Raw genomic sequence first — 21,277 nt, 5'->3', positions numbered from 1 at the left:
CCCCCCTTATGCCTGCGACCCCATAGGGCCCCCAAAATGGGCATGTTCGGGGGTCCCATTGACTCCCATTGAGTTCGGCGTTCGGGCCGAACATGCCGAACATCTGGCCCATGTTCGGCCTGTTCGGCCCGAACCCGAACATCCAGGTGTTCGCCCAACACTAGTCGCGTTCAATGCAGTCCTAGGCCGAAGAGGTCATAGCCTAGGGTCACAAAACCTGTTTATTTGGGCAATTTCAATGGTGGCGAGTCTGACGTACATAAATCGCAGCAATGGCCGTTAGCAACGTCTGAATCTCACGAAATGTCTCATGCAGGTAGAAGACATATTGTTAGACTTGGGCTCCAAAGATGGGTTCCCTACATCTCTGCAAACCAGAGTTGCAGGGCTTCAAATTTGGTAAAATCACCCATAGGCTTTCATTGGGCCTCCTATTTACAGTTCCAAAATCTCACATCTTTTCAAAGGGCAATTACTCAGCAGTGGCAAATTTTCTAGCATTGTAGGGACCCTTAGGGGGAACATGACTGGTGAGTTTCGGGCCCCTAGGCCAAAGAGGTCATAGCCTAGGGTCCAGGGGCGTAACTAGAAATCACTGGGCCCCCCTGCGAATATTTGGATGGGCCCCCCCATAGGTGCCAAATAATCGTAATGGGGCAGCGTTTCACTGTAAATTAATTGTAAAGAGGGCAGTATTTTACCAGACAATCGTAATGTGGGCCAGAAAATCATAATGTGGGCAGAGTTCACCAGAAAATCATAATGTGGGCACCAGTCACCAGAAAATTGTAACGTGGACAGCATTCACCAGACAATCGTAATGTGGGCAGCGTTCACCAGAAAATCATAATGTGGGCAGAGTTCACCAGAAAATCATAATGTGGGCAGAGTTCACCAGAAAATCGTAATGTGGGCACCAGTCACCAGAAAATCGTAACGTGAGCAGCAGTCACCAGAAAATTGTAACGTGGACAGCATTCACCAGACAATCGTAATGTGGGCAGCGTTTACCAGAATATCGTAATGTGGGACAGAAAATCGTAATGTGGGCAGAGTTCACCAAAAAACTGCAATGTGGGCAGCAGTCACCAGAAAATCGCCATGTGGGCGGCAGTCACCAGAAAATCGCAATGTGGGCAGCAGACACCAGAAAATCCTAATGTGGGCAGCAGACACCAGAAAATCCTAATGTGTGCAGCAGTGACCTGAAAATCGCAATGTGGGCAGCAGACACCAGAAAATCGTAATGTGGGCAGCAGACACCAGAAAATCGCAATGTGTGCAGCAGTGACCAGAAAATTGTAATGTGGGCAGCAGACACCAGAAAATCCTAATGTGTGCAGCAGTGACCTGAAAATCGCAATGTGGGCAGCAGACACCAGAAAATCGTAATGTGGGCAGCAGACACCAGAAAATCGCAATGTGTGCAGCAGTGACCAGAAAATTGTAATGTGGGCAGCAGACACCTGAAAATCGCAATGTGGGCAGCAGACACCTGAAAATCGCAATGTGGGCAGCAGACACCAGAAAATCGTAAGGTGGGCAGCAGACACCAGAAAATCGCAATGTGTGCAGCAGTGACCAGAAAATCGTAATGTGGGCAGCAGACACCTGAAAATCGTAATGTGGGCAGCAGACACCAGAAAATCGCAATGTGTGCAGCAGTGACCAGAAAATCGTAATGTGGGCAGCAGACACCTGAAAATCGTAATGTGGGCAGCAGACACCAGAAAATCGCAATGTGTGCAGCAGTGACCAGAAAATCGTAATGTGGGCAGCAGACACCTGAAAATCGCAATGTGGGCAGCAGACACCAGAAAATCGTAATGTGGGCAGCAGACACCAGAAAATCGCAATGTGTGCAGCAGTGACCAGAAAATCGTAATGTGGGCAGCAGACACCTGAAAATCGCAATGTGGGCAGCAGACACCTGAAAATCGTAATGTGGGCAGCAGACACCAGAAAATCGCAATGTGTGCAGCAGTGACCAGAAAATCGTAATGTGGGCAGCAGTCACCAGAAAATCATAATGTGGGCAGCAGACACCTGAAAATCGTAATGTGGGCAGCAGACACCAGAAAATCGCAATGTGTGCAGCAGTGACCAGAAAATCATAATGTGGGCAGCAGACACCAGAAAATCGCAATGTGGGCAGCAGACACCTGAAAATCGTAATGTGGGCAGCAGACACCAGAAAATCGCAATGTGTGCAGCAGTGACCAGAAAATCGTAATGTGGGCAGCAGTCACCAGAAAATCATAATGTGGGCAGCAGACACCTGAAAATCGTAATGTGGGCAGCAGACACCAGAAAATCCCCCTGCAGAATTTCAGAGCCCCGGGGCCCGCTCGTGGCCGGTTTTTGGGGGCTGGAGGGGTGGCAGCATGAGGGGAAAGCCTTGCCCACAGTCGGCGGGGAGAGGGGTAGTTCCCCCCTCTCCCTCACCTCGGGGCTCTCCCCTTCCGCTTCCGGAAGTGACGTCAGCCGCTAGAGCGAGAAGGCGGCGATGGAACGCAAGGAAGAAGGTATGTATCCTGACGCCGCTGCTGCCCGCTGCCCACACACGTTAACTAGCTGGAGGGGAGCGCAGAGGGGAGAGCCCCGAGGTGAGGGAGAGGGGGGAACTTCCCCTCTCCCCGCCGACTGTGGGCAAGGCTTTCCCCTCATGCTGCCACCCCTCCAGCCCCCAAAAAACGGCCCGAGCGGGCCCCAGGGGGGGGGGCCGGGCCCCCCCGCGGGCGCAGGCGCTGCAGGGCCTATTGCTACGCCCCTGCTAGGGTCACAAAAACCTGTTTATTTGGGCTATTTCAATGGTAGTGATGGTGACGTACATAAATCGCAGCAATGGCCGTTAGCAAAGTCTGAATCTCACGAAATGTCTCATGCAGGTAGAAGACATATTGTTAGACTTGGATTCCAAAGATGGGGTCCCTACATCTCTGCAAACCAGAGTTACAGGGGTCCAAAATTGGTAAAATCCCCCATAGGATTTCATTGCCTCCCTATTTCACTTTCCAAAATCTCACATCTTTTCAAAGGGCAATAGCGGAAAAGCCGCCGCATGTTCTGACAGTAAGGTGGTTTGTCCGCGTCAGCATGCGTCTGGGTTGTCTGGAACTGGTGGTGCACATGGGAGGAATGGCGTGGGGGCCGCCGCGTGTAATGACAGTAAGGCGGCGGATTCCGCGTCCAGTGTTGCGGTTTCCCCGCAGCAACATGTGTCTGGGCTGTCTGGACCTAGTAGTGCACACAGATGGAGATCTACGCGCGCGCGCGCTGCAAGACAAGCTCTTTATACCAATAGGAGGAAGATCAGCTGATCAGGGCGGTCAGCTGATCCCTGATCAGTCCGTGATTGGTTGATGGGAGCTGGGCGGCGCTGTGGAGCGCTTTACTATATATATCTCCTGCTGTTCAGTTGCTGGTTGTCTGGCGCTGCGCATGCCTATGTGTTAGCACTCAGACCTTAGTCAGATCCTTCACTGTGGTGGAACCAGGAGGACCTGGGAATCCACACTTAGCCAGTTACTGTATATCATCTGTGTTATTCTCTAGCATAGTTCCAGGGTGTTGAGATCACGGCCCTCACACCCCAGACTAGGAATACTGTATATCATCTGTGTTATTCTCTAGCATAGTTCCAGGGTGTTGAGATCACGGCCCTCACACCCCAGACTAGGAATACTGTATATCATCTGTGTTATTCTCTAGCATAGTTCCAGGGTGTTGAGATCACGGCCCTCACACCCCAGACTAGGAATACTGTATATCATCTGTGTTATTCTCTAGCATAGTTCCAGGGTGTTGAGATCACGGACCTCACACCTCAGACTAGGCCTTGTTCTGATATCCGTTATGACCTGTAGCTTTCCTGACTATTCTTCTGATCTCTGATTTGGTACATTGCATATCTGATACTCTATTGCCGACCCGGCCTGTCTAACCTTCTGTCTGTCACCCCCCGCGGGGTGTCCAGCCTTTCCGCAGGGGTCCCCTGCTCTACAGAGGGGACACTGCTCCTTATCAGTCAGGGATTCCCTCTCCAGGTGTCCTTGACTGCAGTAGGTTCTTCTCTACTTATTGGAACACCTGCTACCCCGGTGGTCCAATAGTTACTGTTGCACCAAAACACTTACACACTCAGGTGTCTAGAGGTTAGACATATTTGATTATTGGCGATTCTGCAGATCCCCAATAATCAGGTATATCTGTATTCTTGGGGATATTCTTGGGTCCCTGTTTTTTGCTAGATTTAGATTTATAATCACGTATACTCCCGGAAGTAAGAATATCAAGGCCGATGCACTCTCTAGGTGTTTTGAGCCCGAGTCAGTGCAGTCTACTGATCCGGAGACTATCCTGCCTCCAAAGGTAGTCCTGGCAGCCACTGAGACTTGGAGAGATTGGTCAAACACTTTGAGTCCCTATCAACAGGATGTTCCAGAGGGGAAGCCAGAGGGGGTCATGTTTGTGCCACTGCCCTTTCGGTTACAAATTCTACAGTTTTTTCACTCTCACAAGAATGCCGGTCATCCTGGAGCCACCAGAACTCAGGATCTACTGGCTAGATGTGCCTGGTGGCCTAGTTTGGCGTCTGATTGTAAGGAATTTGTAAGGGAGTGCACGATCTGTGCGAGGAGTAAGCCCTCTCGCCAGGCTCCCGTGGGCACGTTACAGTCTTTGCCAGTCCCCAATGAACCTTGGACTCATATTTGCATGGATTTTGTGGGTGAACTCCCTCGGTCTGAAGGCAAGTCGGTCATTTGGGTGGTAGTAGATTGTTTCAGTAAGATGGCGCTCTTTGTCCCTCTGAAAGGACTCCCCTCGGCCCAGGAACTGGCTGATCTCTTCATCCAGCACATCTTCCGGCTGCATGGCATTCCGGAAAATGTAGTGTCAGATCGGGGAGTCCAATTTGTTTCAAAATTTTGGAGGGCCTTTTGCCATCAATTAGACATGTAACTCGCATTCTCATCAGGCTACCACCCTCAGACCAACGGCCAGACCGAGAGAGTTAACCAATCCCTGCAACAATTTCTCAGGTGCTATGTTGCTGATGCGCAAACGGATTGGGTAAAGTTTTTGCCGTTTGCAGAGTTTGCGCACAACAATCTGAAAAGCTCTTCTTCTGGGTATTCCCCTTTTCAAGTGGTGTCAGGTAGATCACCTAAGTTTGCTCCTTTGCCAGTCGCATCAACTCCTTTTCCAGCTCTGGAGGACTGGCAGAGGGCTTTGAAAGAGATTTGGGGAATGGTTAAGAGGAACCTAGGGAAAGCTTTCCAAACCCAGAAGAAGCAGGCAGATAAACATCGGTCGGTAGAGTGGAGATTATCCCCTGGAGATCTGGTGTGGGTATCCACTTGTCATTTGGCCTTGAAACAATTGTCACCCAAGCTAGGTCCTAAATTTATAGGACCATTTCCAGTGGCCAAGAAGATTAATAATGTCACATATGCTGTTGATCTCCCACCCAGCATGAAAGGTGTGAGATCGTTCCATGTGTCCCTGTTGAAACCAGCTGTACAGGTGGACTCCCCCCCCCTCCTGTGTTGGTGGATGACCAACCAGAGTATGAGATTGAAAAGACTCTGGATTATCGCCTGGTGCAGAATTCCATGCAGTATCTGGTCCACTGGAAAGACTATGGCATAGAGGAGAGATCTTGGGTGCCAGATTGCCGCATGCATGCAGAGGATTTGAAGAAAGAGTTCCATGATTTACATCCTGGAAAGCCTGGTGGAAAGGGTCCGGAGTCCACTCCTCGGGGGGGGGGGGGGGGGACTGTTATGAATAGCGGAAAAGCCGCCGCATGTTCTGACAGTAAGGCGGCTGATTCCGCGTCTGATGCGGCGGTTTGTCCGCGTCAGCATGCGTCTGGGTTGTCTGGAACTAGTGGTGCACATGGGAGGAATGGCGTGGGGGCCGCCGCGTGTTCTGACGGTAAGGCGGCGGATTCCGCGTCCAATGCGGCGGTTTCCCCGCAGCAACATGTGTCTGGGCTGTCTGGACCTAGTAGTGCTACGCGCGCGAGCTGCAAGACAAGCTCTTTATACCAATAGGAGGAAGATCAGCTGATCAGGGCGGTCAGCTGATCCCTGATCAGTCAGTGATTGGTTGATGGGAGCTGGGCGGCGCTGTGGAGCGCTTTACTATATATTATTCCTGCTGTTCAGTTGCTGGTTGTCTGGCACTGCGAATGCCTATGTGTTAGCACTCAGACCTTAGTCAGATCCTTCAGTGTGGTGGAACCAGGAGGACCTGGGAATCCACACTTAGCCAGTTACTTTATATCATCTGTGTTATTCTCTAGCATAGTTCCAGGGTGTTGAGATCACGGCCCTCACACCCCAGACTAGGAATACTGTATATCATCTGTGTTATTCTCTAGCATAGTTCCAGGGTGTTGAGATCACGGACCTCACACCTCAGACTAGGCCTTGTTCTGATATCCATTATGACCTGTAGCTTTCCTGACTATTCTTCTGATCTTTGATTTGGTACTTTGCATATCTGATACTGTGTTACCGACCCGGCCTGTCTAACCTTCTGGCTGTCACCCCCCGCAGGGTGTCCAGCCTTTTCGCAGGGGTCCCCTGCTCTACAGAGGGGACACTGCTCCTTATACACCTGGGACTTCCTCTCCAGGTGTCCTTGACTGCAGTAGGGTCTTCTCTACTTATTGGACCACCTGCTACCCCGGTGGTCCAAAGGTTACTGTTGCACCAAAACACTTACACACTCAGGTGTCTAGAGGTTAGACATATTTGATTATTGGCGATTCTGCAGATCCCCAAAATTCAGGTATATCTGTATTCTTGGGGATACTGCAGATCGCCAAGAATCAGATTCTCTCTCTGGTTGCTGACACCTATCGTTACAACTTTATAGCATTTTCACAATCCAATATTTCGTATTCATAACTTAATGAATATAGTTTGCAAAATATGCAAATTAAGGTTTAAAGGTTAGTAAATGACTTCTTAACAGTTTATCCATTGTAGACTGCAAATGGTGCAGAATATCGTTTACACAGTATAGATTAGTAATAAACGAAAAAAATGTTTAAGGATCTGTAATTTGTAAAATCGTTAAAATACAATTGAGCTAAAAGTAATTAAACATCGTTTATGAAAACTCTTTTGTGAATCGTTATAATTATATTCATTATTCGGCGTACGTACAAAAAGGGCGCCTGGACAAAAAGGGCGCGGGGTGTAAACGCTAATTAATAATTAATCATTAATAGCGTTTATAAAAATGGTGTGCTATATTTCGTTTACAAATAATGTTTTACAAAATTATAAATCATTAAATAATGTTTATGAAATCGGCAATTGTGAAAACGTTAATCTTCCCTGTTTCAAAAGTTAAACTTATAATTACGTTTATTAAAAAAACAATAATATATGTTTAATTGTTATAATTGTATATTATTGTGAATAACCTTCATTTATGGTTTGTTCTTATAATAAAATCTGAAAATATTCTTTATAACGATGATATAAATATAACTACGTTCGTAATAAGTGTTGTAAAACATTAGTAAGTATTACTAAAATTTTACTAAAACTATACCTAAGCCTACTCTCACACAGAACCCTCCCTGTACCTATCCCTAACCCCTAGACCCCCCTGGTGGTGCCTAACCCTAAGACCCCCTTGGTGGTGCCTAACCCTAAGACCTTCCTTGTGGTGCCTAACCCTAAGACCCCCCTGGTGGTGCCTAAACCTAAGACCCCCCTTGTGGTGCCTAACCCTAAGACCTCCCTGGTGGTGCCTAACCCTAAGACCCCCCTGGTGGTGCCTAACCCTAAGACCCCCCTGGTGGTGCATAACCCTAAGACCCCCCTGGTGGTGCCTAACCCTAAAACCCCCCCTGGTGGTGCCTAAACCTAAGACCCCCCTGGTGGTGCCTAACCCTAAGACCCCCCTGGTGGTGCCTACCCCTAAGACCCCCCTGGTGGTGCCTAAACCTAAGACCCCCTGGTGGTGCCTAACCCTAAGACCCCCCTGGTGGTGCCTAAACCTAAGACCCCCCTGGTGGTGTCTAACCCTAACCACCCCCCTTACTGATCGCTTTATTATGTGGATAATAATGTTTTACTAATTGTGGCTGCAAAAATATATATTGCAATTTACGTTACGCACTGATCGCTTTATTTTGTGAATAATAATGTTTTACAAACAGTAAGGGATAAAACTTTAAATAATGTTTTAATTAGTTAAATAAGATAAATATGTTTAGTATTTTTATAAACGTTATTCGGCACGGGCGCACTTTATAAACTTAAATCACCACAAGCACAGTTATAAATCATTAAAAGTCTCCTGGCGCCGTTTGTAAACGTTATTTAACTCCGGCACCCTTTTTTCCTACTCGGCGCCCATTAAGCGTTATTTATTATGAGAGTGAATGGCGGCGCCCTTTTTGTCCACTAGCTGCCTGCGCCCTTTTTTCCCGCTTCCCATTATTCGGAATCTGTAAACGTTATTGTAAGTTTTCGTCAGTGTATAATTACATTAAATAGTGCTTTACTAAACCGGGAATTTATATACATAACTTAATGATTTAATTTTACAAAACATTAACATAAATGGAATATTGAAATATATTTTTGATAAACGATATTTCAGATTAACGTTTACACCACACGCTTTTTTTCCCGCCCTTTTTGTTTATACGAAATACATACAATAGCGTCTTAACAATCTGAGAATTCGTAAACATTACTTAAAGGGACTCCGAGCTCAGAGTAAAAATAAAATTTGAACTTACCCGGGGCTTTCTCCATCCCAGCCCTGGTCGGGACGTCCCACGCCGGCCTCCTGGCTCTTCTCCCGGGGGCTGTCCGCACAGCGCGGACAGGCCGGTCCCCCGGGCGACACTGGCGAGTGTCGGGCCTTCTCCTTCCGTATACGGCCTCCGCGCGTCATAACAGCGGCCGGCGTGACAGCACGGCGCATGTGCGATTAAACTGCGCATGCGCCGTGCTGTCATGCCGGCTGCCGTCATGATGCGTGGCGGCCTGCGTGTGACGTCATTCGTGACGTATACGGAAGGAGAAGGCCCGACACTCGCCAGTGTCGCCCGGGGGACCGGCCTGTCCGCGCTATGCGGACAGCCCCCGGGAGAAGAGCCAGGAGGCCGGCGTGGGACGTCCCGACCAGGGCTGGGATGGAGAAAGCCCCGGGTAAGTTCAAATTTTATTTTTACTCTGAGCTCGGAGTCACTTTAATGATTTAATTTAATTTAATTTAACAAAACATTATAATAAACGGAATATTGAAATATATTTTTTTCATAATCGCTATTTCAGATTAACGTTTACACCACGCGCCCTTTTTTCCTGACGCCCTTTTTGTACGTACGCCACTGCTACTCCTGTGTAGTCTTTTATCAGTTTCCACATCAGGAGAAAATGGTTGGCTTGAAGCTGTACCTTGTGGCCGCTCTCCAGAAATACAAGTTAAATCATGCACTGCCAGAGAACATTGTGGTGTACCAAGATGGAGTGGGAAGTGGACACATTCCCCTGAAAAATCTGATGGTGATCGGAATGGATCTACCATGATGCCAGCTGGAGTTACCATTCAGTGACAGGCTTTGTGGGACAGCATAAATTCTTGCCTGAGCCACTGCTATTCCTGTGTAGTCTTTTATCAGCTTTCACATCAGGAGACAGGGCCGTGCAGAGGGTCCTTAAGTGGGGGGTGCTCAAATTTTAAAAAGGGGCCTGGCAATGCCTTCCCCCGCATGCCCCCCGCTCCTCGTTTCTGGCTAGGGGGGTATTGATTGTCATGCTGCTGAATGCAGATGATGGGTGCCATGTGGGTTCTGGGTGTAAGTACTGAGTGTCATGTGGGTTCTGGCTATGGTTGGGTATCGAGTGTCATGCGGGTGTTGATTGCAAGAACTCATGTAAGATCTGGGTGCATGTACTGGATGTCATGTGGGTGCTGGGTGCAGGTACCGGGTGTGACATGGGTGTGAATACTTGGCGCCATGCCTGTACTGGGTGCTGGCTATGGGTGGGCTGTGGGCTCTGGGCATCACATGGGTTTTGAATGCAGGTACTTTGGGTGCGGTTATGGGTTAAGTGGATACTTGGTGCAGATAGTGGGTGCCATGTGGAAGCTGGGTGCAGGTGTGAGTACTGGGTGCAACTTTAGGCCAGGGTGTAGATACTTGGTGTCATGTGAGTGTGAGTACTGGGTGCCAACTATGAGGGGAAGGGGTGGCTGATTGGAAAAGTAGAGTTCAGTGTGGGTGCTGCAGGAAGGGGCAGGGCCGTGCAGAGGTGTGGTGCTCAAATTTGAAATTGAAAAATCGTGCTAAATTGTGTATGTAATACCCCCTCTCCATAAAGCATAAGGCAGTCTTATCCCCCCCCCCCCCCTACACACACACACCTTTATAGCAGTATCAGGCAGACTGTGTATCTCCTTACAACTCTTTTGGTGCTACCACCCTCAAATCAGCAGTGATAGGTGCCCACTATTAGTGGGTTAGAGTGGGCATAGTGGAGCCCACTGTAGAGGCACAGACTCACCTTTCATTACTAGGACCTCTGTCCCTCTTGATCAGCACCCAAGCCTCTTTTCAGGCAAATAAGTGGTTACCAATATGCAGTGGTTGCTAAGCATTAGTAGATGCATAACTGCAGTAAGTGCCAAGGTGCAGTGGGTGCCCAGATGCAGTGGATGGTAAGACGCAAAGGTTCACTTTGTGGTAAGTTGCAGTGGGTGCCCAGATGCCAACATAAAGTCTGTGTCAAGCTGCTTTGGGTACCAAGGTCCAGTTTGTATTGGGTGTTTATTTGCAGTGGGTGCTATGCAGTATTGGGTGCTGAATGAGTAGCAGATAGTGATAAACAATAGTGGGTGCCATGTGAGTGTTAATTGGTACAGGGAGACATGTGAGTGTTGGACATGAGTGAGTAGGGAGTGCCATGCGTGGTCTGGATGTGTGCCATGGGAGAGTACTGTGTCTCATATGGGTTCGGACTAAGGATGGGTACTGGGTGCTATTTGGGTGCTGGCCATGGACGGGTACTAGGTGCATACAGTATAATGACTTTGGAACTTGGTGACGTGTGAGTACTGTGCCATGTGGGTGTTGATTATGGGGGTATGTGGGTCTTAGGTGCAAATACTGAGTGCCAAGTGGGTACTGGGAGTGAGCACATGGTGACATATGGGTGATGGGTGCTGGCTAGTGGGGTATTTGTTGTCATGTGGGGACTAAAGGCAGATGCTGGGTGCCATGTGGGTTCTGGGTGCTAGCACAGGGTGTCATGTGGATTCTGGCTCTATGGGTGTATATCAACCATCATGTAGGTGTTGATTGCAGGTACTCAGTCCCTTTTGAGTTCTGGGTGCAAGTACTTTATGTCATATGTGAGTGCTTAGTGTGGGTGCTGGGCACCAAGTGGAGGCTTAGTGCAACTGGAACTACTGCAGATGAACATGTGGGTGTTGGGTGCAGGTACTGGGTATCACATATGTGCAAATACTTGGTGCCATGCCTGCACTGGGTGCTAGCTCTGGGTGAGTGTTGTGTTTCATAAGGGTTCTGAGTGCAGGTACATCGGGTGCTAGTACTGGTTATGTGAGTGGGTGCCATGTGGAGGCTGTGTGCAGGTGTGAGTAGTGAGTGACATGTCAGAGCTGGGTGGAAGTACTGTGCCATGTAGGTGTGAGTACTGGGTGCCAGCTATAGGGTGAAGGGGTGCAGGTATTGGGTGTCATGTGGCTGTTTGATGCAAGTACTAAGTGCCATATTGAGGCCAGATGTGAGTATTGGGTGCAGGGTGCTTGGTGCAAGTACTGGGTGCTTGCTATAGTGGGGGTTACTGGTTGAGTGTAATGTGGGTTGCCGAATATTGGTGGGATTGCTGTGGGTGCAGGGGGTGGGAGGTCACTGTGGGTACTGCTATGAATGGCATAGTTGCTGCTAGGGGAGGTCGAGGTCAGTGTGGTTGATGGGGGAAGGGTAGGTCACTGTGAGTGCTGGGGGGAAAAGGAACTGTGGGCGCTGTGGAAAGTAGAGGTCAGTATGGGTGCTGGAGGAAAGGGAGGTCACTGTGGGTCCTTTGGGGGAGATCACTGTGGGTCTCGGGAGGTAGAGGTCATTGTGGGTGCAGGGGGTTGGAGGTCACTATGGGTGCTGCTATGAATGGCAAAAATGCTGCTAAAGGAGGTAAAGGTCAGTGTGGGTGCTAGGGGAAGGGTAGGCCACTGTGGGTGCTGGAGGAGGGAGTGGATGCTGGGTGTTGGGAGAAGCCACTGTGGGTACTGGCAATGGGAGAGGTCACTGTAGGTGCTGCTTTTGGGATGGGAGGTCCCTGTGGGTGCTGCAGGGGAAAGGAGGGTAGCCACTGGGGGAGGGAAAAATCACTGTGGGTGCTAGGTGGAGGGAGAGGTCACTGTGGGTGCTGGGGGAGGGAGAGGTCACTATGGGTCCTAGGTGGAGGGAGAGATCACTGTGGGCGCTAGGTGGAGGGATAGGTCACTGTGGGTGCTGGGGGAGGGAAAGGTCACTGTGGGTGCTGGGGGAGGGAGAGGTCACTGTGGGTGCTGGGGAGGGAGAGGTCACTGTGGGTTCTGGGGAGGGAGAGGTCACTATGGGTCCCAGGTGGAGGGAGAGGTCGCTGTGGGTGCTAGGTGGAGGGAGAGGTCACTGTGGGTGCTAGATGGAGGGAGAGGTCACTGTGGGTGCTAGGTGGAGGGAGAGGTCACTGTGGGTGCTGGGAGAGGTCACTGTGGGTACTGGGTAGGGAGAGATCAGTATGGGTCCTAGGTGGAGGGAGAGGTCACTGTGAGTGCTAGGGGAGGGAGTGGTCACTGGGTACTAGGTGGAGGGAGAGGTCACTATGGGTGCTGGGGGAGGTAGAGGTCAGTATGGGTCCTAGGTGGAGGGAGAGGTCAGTATGCCACACAAGGATTCCTGTCTGGGCCTCTTCACTTGAAAGTGTCCCAGGCGGGGGCGGAGCTTCCCGTGGGTGGGTGGGGCTTATCGTGTCGGGGGCGGGGCTTATTTTGCGCGGCGAGAGGGGCCTTTTTTGAAGATTTTAAAAAGGGGGGTGCCTGGGCACCCAGAGCACCCCCCTGTGCACGTGCCTGTCAGGAGATAATGGTTGGTTTGAAGCTGTACCTTGTTGGCCGCTCTCCAGAAATACAGCGAGGTAAATCATGCGCTGCCAGAGAACATTGTGGTGTATCAGATTGACAGCTCAGCACAGTGCAGAATTATGAGATCCCGCAGTTACAGACCTGCTTTGGTACTTATGAAAATTATTCCCCTTGCATGGTTGTCATCGTAGTGCAGAAAAGGATCAGCACCAATCTGTACTGCTCTGCATCCAAAGCATTTGTAACCCATGCTCTCGGTACCGTCGTGGACCACACTGTCAGCATCACTAACTGTGACATGGTGGATTTCTTCCTGCTCTCCCACCATGCCAGGCAAGGATGGGCCATTCCCACTCACTGTATATGTAATGATGAAGACTGCAAACCTCAGCCCTGACCATCTGCAAAGGTTGACTTTCAAATTGTACCACATGTACTGGAACTGGCCTGGTACCATCTGAGTGCCAGCACCCTGCAAATATGCCCACAAGTTGGCTTTCCTCTCCAGGCAGCAGTGCTGCTCATCAGGATTCCGGATATCTGGGTAACCCGGATATCCAAACTTTTTTAGGCTATCAGACCGGATTCGGATTCCGGATACCTGTGCCCAAACCCGGATAGCAAACTGCAGATATTTGGTCGCATACCCGGATATCCGCAGATATCATGCGGATATCCTGATCCAAGTACTGTTACCATGGAGATGACGTCCAGGACGTCATTGAGCCAATTAGAGGGCTCCCAGCCTAAGCCCAAGCAACCAATCACAGAGGGGAACCTTGGCCAGTCCCTCTTGTATATAAGGAGGGGGCCATGATGAGAACCAGCCGTACCACTCAACCCCAGGCCCCAACCACCACTGGGAGAAAATCATCAGCAGCAGCCTCCCATTCTGAGCGACGTAAGGGCAAACTGCAATCCCCAATATGGCAGTTTTTTCATCTGCCCTCACTTGATAGCAAGTTTGTAACTTGTAATGTGTGCCATGTGAAGATGAGCAGAGGGTCTAACCCCTCCAATTATGGCACCTCCAGCTTCATCAACCATCTGGCCAATAAGCACAAACCTGAGCATGAGGTATTCAAGAGGCTGAAGGAAGCTGGCGCTGGCCCTTGCAGTGGTCAGAGCACCATAACCCTGTTTGCTGACACTGAGGACTGTTCAGGCAGCCAGTCCTCCTCAGTGGTCTCCTCTGCTCCCTCCTCAGCTTATCATGCAAGCACGAAACACCACCACCACCAGACCCTGCTGAGTGAGTCGTACGTGGTCAGGGATCAGCCTCCCGGCAGCCGTCGCATACGCCAGATGAATGGCTTGCTTACACGGGCCATGTCCTCCCAGCTCCTCCCATACTTGTTTGTGCAGGAGGGGAGCCAGATGCGTGCGCACCTGCAGTGCGCAGCACCGGATTGGCCAATACCCAGCTGGCACTACTTAGCACGCACGGCCATCCCAGCACTGCAAATGCTTTGTGAAGGCAAACGTGGAGCATGGGCTGGATAATGCAGTGGGTGAGCGGGTCCATGTGACCATGGACTCCTGGAGCAGCAGGTTTACTTGTCTTTCATGGCGCACTGGGTCAGTTTGGTGGAAGGGGGTGAGGAGGGGACAGCAGCATCATCACCCCAGTGGGTGGTGCCACCCCGCAGCAGGGTCGGGGAAGTGCAGCAGGTTCCAGCTCAGATCCGGTTCCATCCTCCGGCAAACCCGCCGCCAAACACCCCCGCCTCAGCAGCAGCGTGAAGGCCCCGCCACTGCCAAGCGCTGCTGCAGATGGTCACCCTGGGGAAGAACAAGCTTACGGCAGACCATGTCCTGGCCAAGCTCCGACAGCAGGAGAGGAGTTTGCTGACCCCCAGAGGCCTCAGAGTCGGAGAGGTGGTGACCGATAATGGGGCAAACCTGGTTGCCGCCATCCACCGGGGAAACCTCACTCACAATCCCTGTCTGGCCCACATCCCTGGTTCATCTGGTGGTGCAGAAATTCCTGCGCACCTACCAGGGGATGGACACTCTTTTGGGAGCGGCAAGGAAAATCGTGGGTCATTTTCGCCGCTCGAGTGGTGCCACAGCATCCCTGGAAGCCGTGCAGCTGGAGCTGAACCTCCCACGGCATCGGCTCATTATAGATGTTCCAACACGCTGGAATTCCACCCTGGAAATGTGTGAATGTCTGGTTGAACAGAGGCGGGCTGTCAACCGCTACCTGGCCAAAGTCACCATGGAGGCCAACTTGTCCGGGACCGGCACCGCCCACCTCCTGGACATCATCCACCCTGCTGAGTAGGGAACAATGCACCCGGTGTGCTTGGTGCTGGCACCCTTCCTGGAGGCCACCAACATGGTCAGCCGGGACCATGCGTCACTGTGTGAGTGGGTGACCATGGTGTGCATGCTGGAAAAGCCACGGCTGAAGGGGAAGTTGGCACAGTTCCTGCCTGTAGGAGGAGACCCTGTGCTCTGAATAAGGGACTTGCAGGGGATTCTGGTTCGGTACTTGGAGGATGCCTTCCCCCAGACTCCCACCCCCCCCTGCTGTCATAGTCCAGCAAGCACATCAGCAGGTGCCTGCATCCAGCAGCAGCAGGCACCCAACAAACCTGCTGTCTCTGACAAATGCGCTCTATGCCATGCCAGTACCGCTGTCTAAAGAGGAGGTGCCTGCAGCAGCATCCAGCTATCAAATCCAGAACCAGCACCTGACCCGGATGGTGGCCGACTACATGGGGTCCTACAGCGGGCTTGACACCGACACCCCTGTGGACCCCTTGGATTACTGGGTCAAGCACCTGGATATCTGGAGCGAGCTGGCGCAGTACGCCCTGGAAGTGCTGTCCTGCCCGCCATCCAGCGTACTGTCAGAAAGGTGCTTCAGTGCGGCCGCTGGCATGGTCATCAGGAAACGCTCTTGTCTGTCCACCCAGTCTGTGGACAGACTGACTTTTTTACAAATGAACCAGGCTTGGGCGGTTGGTGAGTTCCTGGCCCCTGTTGTTGGCAAGAGGGGGAAATGAAGTGGCTGAGTGGGAATCACTATGCCTGCCTCACCACCCTTTACCACCACAACCTCCTGACTCCATCTTCATTAAGCCAGGTTTAAATTTTTTTTACAGCCGTGATACCAACACTAGGTGCCATAGCGATTCACTGAACACAAATAGCTGTGTAATTTTTGGGAGGTGTCTGCGCTCGCTGTCCAAGTTGTTAGGAGGCCCCAACTGCGGCAGTACGACCGCTTCCTGGAACCTCTCCTTTTTTAATGCTTTACCTGTGCCGTGGTACCAATACTAGGTGCCATAGCGATTCTCTGAACACAATAGCTGTGTAATTTTTTTGGAGGTGTCTGTGCTGTCCAAGTTGTGGGGAGGCCCCAACTGCGGCAGTACAACCGCTTCCTGGAACCTATCCTTTTTTAATGTTTTACCTGTGCTGTGGTACCAACACTAGGTGCCATAGCAATTCTCTGATCACAATAGCTGTGTAATTTTTTTTTAAGGTGTCTGTGCTGTCCAAGTTGTGGGAGGCCCCAATGTTATTTAACAGCCATTTTTTGGGGGGGAGGGGGGGATTTTAAATCCCCACATCATCAATTAGTGTTCCCCTTTACAAAATAATGATGCTACATGCCTCATATACCCTAAAAAAAACGTTTTTAAAGCAATTTAAAGGCCACTTCCGGTTTTCTATCCGGATATCCGAATCCGTCGGATATTGCAGTCGGTTATCCAATTCAGATTCGGATCGGAAAATTTTGAACTCGGATATCCGACCCGGATCGGATATAGGGGTATCCGGAACCGAATTAGATCCAGATAGTGAAAAGTGGTATCCGAGCAGCACTACCAGGCAGTTTCTTCATCATGAGCATTCAATTCAGCTATGTGATAAGCGTATCTTTCTTTAAGTAGTAGCAGTAGGGTATTGTACCGTGTTAGCCATCAGTAAAAGCAAGAAGTTTTAAATCAGGATGATACCATTTATGGGGTTAGAGGTTATTAGCTAAGATAAGGATCATTGTTTACGCCATGCTCACAGACCTGGGATTAGGATTGACCCAGAGGTATCCTAAATTCTTAGTTCACAAGTTCAGCTAGAATGGCTGAGAAAGTTTAAATATCATCAGTCTCATACCAATATAAAAAATTACAGGGGGGCCCCACAAAAGGCTACAGGATGGCACTCAATAGGATGGTTAACCGATTACCTGCAAACATCAGACAACATGAAAAGGACCCTTATCCCTGAAGAGCCTAGAACAGCCTGCTTTTACATGCTTCCCAAGATCCACAAAGAGGGAAACCCAGGCAGGCCCATAATCTCAGGGAGCTGAACTTTTACAGAGAACATCTCAGGGTGGCTGGAAAACATCTTGAAACCTCTTGTCTGTAAAAGACCCAGCTACTTACAGGATACCACCCACCTCCTGAACACACTGACAGCCATCGGCCCAGTACCTGAGGGAACCATACTGGCCACGATGGACGTGGAGTCCCTGTTTACGAACATTCCCCATGATGATGGTATTGCGGCCTGCCGTAAATATCTTCAGGGTCAGGGCATACCTGTAAAGCCTATTGCTGGACTGATCAAATTCATTCTCACTCATAATTATTTCACTTTTGAACATGACCTCTATTTACAGCAGATGGGCGTGGCAATGGGTTCACGATTCGCACCACAGTATGCAAATCTATTCATGGCCAAAATCGAAGAGGAATACCTCAATGCATGTGGCATAAAACCCATGGCCTACTTCTGCTTCATTGATGATATTTTAATCATCTGGTCCGCAAGTGAGGAGGATCTTTTCCAGTTCCACAGGAACTTCAATGCCTTCCATCCTACTATCAAATTGAAACTTACCTACTCTCTGTAACGATTGGTGTCAGCAACCAGAGAGAATCTGTTTATTGGTGATCTGCAGTATCACCAATACAGATATATACCCGATTATTGATGATCTGCAGAATCACCAATAATGCAAGTATGACTAACCTCTGGACACCTGATAACTTGTAAGTGTTTGGTGCAACAGTGAGCTGTCTCCCGTGGGGCGGGAGACGCTGATAACAAAAGAGCACGGACCACCTGGGGAGCAGGTGGCCCTTGGGGGAGCGGGGACTATCTCCTGGGAAAGGGGATAGAAATAACTGGCTATCCAGTGATTCCCTGTAATACTGGGAATTAGACTTTACTGCAGCCAAAGGACTCCAAAGGGATAGAGCCCCTGGCTGGACTGCAGAGAGGCCTCTCTGAGCAACAGGAGGTCTCTGCAGCTACCTGACACTTAGCAGGGTCGTGTCACAGGTAGTACAGACAGCCTGACACTCAAGGGGAGAGTGACAGCCAGAAGGGTCATTCAGGCCGGGTCAGCAACACACGAGCAGACAAAGACAGAAGGCTGATTCGGTAACCAGGTACAGGCAGGGTTTGGCAACAGGTAGGCAGATATGCAAATGTACCGAATCAGAAGACAAGTGAGAGGTCTAGAGAGCAAAGAGTCATAACATATAAGCAAAGGCCTAGTCTAGAGTGTGAGGTCCGTGGTCTCAACACCCACGAACTGGTCTAAAGTATAACACAGTAATGACACAGTATCCCTGAGCTTGGGTGTGGGGTCCTTGGTCACAACACCCTGGAACTGGTCTAAAGTATAACACAACAATGACACAGTATCCCTAAGCTTGGGTGTGAGGTCCTAGGTCACAACACCATGGAACTGGTCTAAAGTATAGCACAGCAATGACACAGTATCCCTAAGCTTGGGTGTGTGGTCCTTGGTCACAACACCCTGCAACTGGTCTAAAGTATAACACAATAATGACACAAGAGTAATCTGGCTCAGTGTGAATTCCCAGGTCCATCTGGTTCTAACACACTGTGGGATCGGACTATGGTCTGAGTGCTAACACGTATGTATTCGCAACGGTTGAGACTGAGCGGCGAGATCTATATATAGTGCAGCGCTCCTCAGCGCCACCCAGCACCACTCAGCCAATGACAGTCCGCTCTGGGATCAGCTGACCAACCTGATCAGCTGATCCCTCTCCTCCTGGCATAAAGGTCCTGCCTCTCCATCTGTGTGCACTAGAAGGCTCAGACAAAACAGACGCATGTTGCTGTGCGGAAACCGCCAGTCTGAACGCGGAGACAGCCGCAACGCTGCCAGACCGCGCGGCGGCATCTCCGCAATCCTTTACAGTACCCCCCCGAGGAGTGGACTCCGGACACTTCCCACCAGGCTTCCCAGGATGTGAGTCATGAAACTCCTTCTTTAATTCTTCCGCATGCATGCGACAATCTGGCACCCAAGTTCTTTCCTCCACACCATATCCCTTCCAGTGAACCAGATACTGCACGGAATTCTGCACTAAGCGGGAGTCCAAAATCTTTTCAATCTCATATTCAGGTTGGTCATCAACCAACACGGGGGGGGGGGGGGGGGGGAGGAATCCACGTGCACTGCCGGCTTTAGCAGAGACACATGAAATTATCTCACACCTCGCATGCTGGCTGGGAGATCAATCGCATGAGTGACATTATTAATCTTTTTGGTCACTGGAAAAGGTCCTATGAATCTAGGGCCCAGTTTGGGTGACAATTGTTTCAGAGCCAAATGCCGAGTGGACACCCACACCAAGTCCCTGGAGAGAATTTCCACTCTACAGACCGCTTTTTGTCTGCCTGCTTTTTCTGGGTCTGGAAGGCTTTCCCCAAGTTTCTTTTAACCATTCCCCAAATCTCCTTCAAAGCCCTCTGCCAATCCTCCAGGGCCGGGAATGGTGTAGATGCCACTGTCAATGGGGCAAACTTGGGTGACCTTCCCGACACTACCTGGAATGGAGAAAACTCTGAGGAAGAACTCTTCAGGTTGTTGTACGCAAATTCTGCAAACGGCAAAAACTTTACCCAGTCGGATTGCGCATCTGCTACATAACATCTAAGAAATTGTTCCAGGGCCTGGTTAACTTTCTCGGTCTGGCCATTAGTCTGTGGGTGGTAGCCTGATGAGAATGCAAGGTCCATGTCCAGCTGATGGCAAAAAGCTTTCCAAAACTTAGATACAAATTGGACTCCCCGATCTGACACTACATTCTCCGGAATGCCGTGCAGCCGCAAAATGTACTGGATGAAGAGATCAGCCAATTCCTGGGCCGAGGGGAGTCCTTTCAAGGGGACAAAATGAGCCATCTTACTAATCTGTCTACTACCACCCAAATGACCGTCTTGCCCTCAGACCTGGGGAGTTCTCCCACAAAATCCATGGACAGGTGAGTCCATGGTTCACTCGGGACTGGCAAAGATTGTAAGGTACCAACAGGAGCCTGACGAGAAGGTTTACTCCTAGCACACACTGCACACTCTCTTACAAACTCCTTACAGTCTGTTGCTAATGTAGGCCACCAAGCACATCTGGCCAGCAAACCCTGAGTTCTGGTGGCCCCAGGATGACCAGCATTCTTGTGAGAATGGAACAGCTGTAACAGTTGTAGACGGAAAGGCAGTGGCACAAACATAACTCCGTCAGGCTTCCCTTCTGGAACATCCTGTTGGTAAGGGCTCAGCGTGACTGTCCAATCTTTCCAGGTTTCTGTGGCTGCCAAAACCACCTTCTGAGGTAGAATGGTTTCAGGGGCTGAGGGCTGTACCGTCTCGGGCTCGAAACACCTGGACAAGGCGTCGGCCTTGACGTTTTTACTACCAGGGGTGTACGTAATTACAAATCTGAATCTCAAGAAGAACAAAGACCACCGGGCCTGACGGGGGCTAAGTCTCTTGGCACCCTCTATATACTCCAAATTTTTGTGATCTGTATAAACTGTGATAGTGTGTTCTGCTCCTTCTAGCCAATGTCGCCATTCCTCGAATGCTAACTTGATGGCTAAAAGCTCCCGGTTGCCTATATCGTAGTTTTTCTCTGCGTATTGGCTTGGCACACCTTTAACCTGGATCTTGGTGTTACCCACGGTTACTTTCGCTAAACAGTGATGATAACAATGGGTAGACCAGCTCGTTAGCTGACCTGAAACCCAGTCTATCTGAGGTGAGTGAAGTTGTAACCATGGCATGCCAAGAATAACGGTGGAGGTTGCCATACGCATGACCAGAAATTGTAGACTCTCTTTATGTAGTACCCCTACTCTGA

The sequence above is a fragment of the Hyperolius riggenbachi genome, chromosome 3 (assembly GCF_040937935.1).
Source record: "Hyperolius riggenbachi isolate aHypRig1 chromosome 3, aHypRig1.pri, whole genome shotgun sequence".
Lineage (NCBI taxonomy): Eukaryota > Metazoa > Chordata > Amphibia > Anura > Hyperoliidae > Hyperolius > Hyperolius riggenbachi.
Note: the sequence above shows the minus strand (reverse complement) of the source record.